This window comes from Budorcas taxicolor, chromosome 6 (assembly GCF_023091745.1).
Source record: "Budorcas taxicolor isolate Tak-1 chromosome 6, Takin1.1, whole genome shotgun sequence".
NCBI classification, from domain to species: domain Eukaryota; kingdom Metazoa; phylum Chordata; class Mammalia; order Artiodactyla; family Bovidae; genus Budorcas; species Budorcas taxicolor.
In genome coordinates, this window is record NC_068915.1 from 80,499,541 (window position 1) to 80,502,960 (window position 3,420).

The 3,420-nt window shown below is 38.6% G+C and overlaps 1 pseudogene; it reads left to right on the top strand.

The window, feature by feature from the left end:
- Positions 1 to 752: 752 nt before the first annotated feature.
- On the top strand, positions 753 to 1,142 carry LOC128049862 (60S acidic ribosomal protein P1-like; annotated as a pseudogene).
- The last annotated feature ends 2,278 nt before the right edge of the window (positions 1,143 to 3,420 follow it).

A 3,420-nucleotide genomic window follows, 5' to 3' on the forward strand; every position in this document is an offset into this window, starting at 1 on the left:
TTGGAAGGAAAATTATAACCAACCTAGACAGCATATTCAAAAGCAGGGGCATTACTTTTCCAACAAAGGTCCATCTAGTCAAGGCTATGTTTTTTTAGTGGTCATGTATGGATGTGAATTTTGGACTGTGAAGAAAGCTGAGCTCGGAAGAATTGATGCTTTTGAACTGTGGTGTTGTAGAAGACTCTTGAGAGTCCCTAGGACTTTAAGGAGATCCAACCAGTGCATTCTAAAGAAAATCAGTCCTGGGTGTTGTTTGAAAGGACTGACGCTAAAGCTGAAACTCCAGTACTTTGGCCACCTCATGCGAAGAGTTGATTCATTTGAAAAGACTCTGATGCTGGGAGGGATTGGGGGCAGGAGAAGAAGGGGACGACAGAGGATGAGATGGCTGGATGGCATCATCGACTCAATGCACATGAGTTTGGGTGAACTCCAGTAATTGGTGATGGACAGGGAGGCTTGGCATGCTGCAGTTCATGGGGTCACAAAGAGTCTTACATGACTGAGCGACTGAACTGAACTGAACTGAACTGGTGACGGCAGCCATGAAATTAAAAGACACTTACTTCTTTGAAGAAAAATCATGACCAACCTAGACAGCATATTAAAAAGCAGAGACAGCTTTCCTCCGCTGCCGCTAAGGTGCTTGGTTCTTCCGAGGAAGCTAAGGCCGTTTTGGGGTGAGGCCCTCACTTCACCTGGTGACTAGCACCGCGCCCGGCAGCCCCCACCTAGCACTCACTCGCACCATGGCCTCCGTCTCAGAGCTCGCTTGTATCTACTCTGCCGTCATTCTGCACGACGATGAGGTAACGGTCACGGAGGATAAGAACAATGCCCTCATTAAAGCAGCCGGTGTAAATGTTGAGCCTTTCTGGCCAGGTTTGTTTGCAAAGGCCTTGGCCAATGTCAACATCGGGAGCCTCATCTGCAATGTGGGGGCTGGTGGACCTGCCCCAGCGGCCGGTGCTGCACCAGCAGGAGGCCCTGCCCCCTCCACTGCTGCTGCCCCAGCTGAGAGAAGAAAGTAGAAGCAAAGAAAGAAGAATCTGAAGAGTCTGATGATGACATGAGCTTTGGTCTTTTTGACTAAACCTCCTTAGTAACACATTCAATAAAAAGCTGAGCTGTTTGCTGCTGTTGGTCTTAAAAAGAATAAAAAATAAAAATAAAAAGCAGAGACATTATTTTGCCAACAAATGTCTGTCTAGTCAAAACTATGGTTTTTTCAGTAGTCAAGTATGGATTTGAGAGTTGGACTATAAAGAAAGCTGAACATGAAGAATTGATGCTTTTGAACTGTGATGCTGGAGAAGACCCTTGAGAGTCCCTTGGACTGCAAGAAGATCCAACCAGTCCAAGCTAAAGGAAATCAATCCTGAATATTCATTGTAGGGACTGATGCTGAAGCTAAATCTAATAGTTTGTCCACCTGATACAAAGAAGTGACTTATTTGAAAAGATCCTGAAGGTGGGAAAGATTTAAGGCAGAAGGAGAAGGGGATGACAAGGGATGAGATGTTTGGATGGCATCACCTACTAGATATACATGAATTTGACTAAACTCCGGGAGTTGTTGATGGACAGGGAGTCCTGGCATGCTGCAATCCATGGGATTGCAAAGAGCTGGACATGACTAAGGGACTGAAATGAAATGACTGAAACATTGTAAAACAAATAAACCCCTCCCAGCAAAAAGTTGAAAACAAACCCAAGAATCTGAAAAATGCAATGTCCTGTGGCCCCTAGTATTTAAGTTCTAAACTGGGCTTGCAAATTGTTCCTTAGAATCCAAATTTTTGTTATTTGCAACTGTGAAAATAGCATTATAAACAGATTTGTGAGTTTTTTTTTTTTTACTATTCTAGAAATGTCTATTATATAACTCAACAAAACACTGCTCTCCTATCCTCTCTCCCCATTTTGTAGATGGAAAGATTGATTTACAGAAAAGAAACTAAAAATTCACAGAAGGTCCAACAATAATAGAAATAAAATGTACAAGAATTGCCTTCTTTTTCTAGAGCACTTTTGATGGAGAAAATGGTTTTCATTATAGATAAGCAAATTCAAAAGAATGGTAAAGTTAAATGATGCACTTATTATTATTGTTTTTTTTTTTTATACCTGCTAACAGGTGCTAAAATCTGTTTGAATTCTCTGAATGGAGGTTCCTTTAGCCAAAGTCTCATTATCATAAAACCCAAGATGAAAAAGAGTATGAAAAATATTGAGGCTGATTTGGTTTTCAAATGCAAACCAGCAGCTGGAATAAAGCACAAAGCTACTGGAAAAACCTGGGGAGAAACAACTGACATCTTTAGTCATCAGGTGAGCTCTCAGACAATGAACAGACTGATTGGACATAAGGAAATGGGAAAATTGATTCTAATAAGTTCCACGACAGGAAACTGATGTGTTGCAAGCTGCAGCAGGTCATTCCTTTACTCAGTAAAGAAAGAAAATGGTGACTAATACTGAGAAGATATAGGTAGAATCAAATTGCTTTTGTTAAGATTATATTTACTTTTCAAACAACACCACTTATGAAAGTTTTACCTCAAGAAAAGTTCTCTACACATATATGTATATATAAATGCAATGTTTGTATATATTAAAGCATATATATGGAAACAAATTCTTGTATATTTATTAATAGGAATGAAGAAACTAAGGAAGGAGGAATGAATGGGATCTCAAAGCCAGTTATTGATAATCTCACTGTTATTTTTTTAATATTGGTATTTTACTTCACAGATGAATGAAAATGCAAAAGAAACCCTAATTTACACACCAATAAATAAGTGTACATTTAAGGGAGGCAGCAGAGAGAACTCTGTTTGAACTGATTTTGAAAAGATGAAAAATTAAGGTAATTCAAACAAATAATTATTTTTTAATTGAAATTGATATAATCTCAGCAATGATGACAGTCCAGTATAAGAAGAAACTCTTAAAGGATAATTTCAGCATATGGCAAAAGAGTTGTTAAATGCATCTTCTGGTATGCCCCCTGATGTACTTTATCTGATGATAATCATTCCATTTATTGCTAAGAGGATCCTTTCTTTCAAAACAGGACTAACTTTATCAAGCTATAGAATGCTTTAGGGAAAAAAACCACACATACTTACTTTAAAAATGAGAGAGAAAAGAAAGGAAATTAAAGCTGCTCCATGTAATTGCAGATGCCAAGGGTGTTTCTTTCTCTCTCTCTCTCTCTCTCTCTCTCTCTCTCTCTCTCTCTCTCTCTCTTTTTTTCTTTTGGTCTTAACTGTTCTCATTTAAAGTGAGGGAACAAAATCCTAAACAGTGTTAACTCTAAAGAAGTAATATAAGTATATGAGAAGTATAACAGGATTAAAAAGCAAAAAGGAAGAAGACTGGCTTCAGATAAGAGTGAAAATTTTAATATGT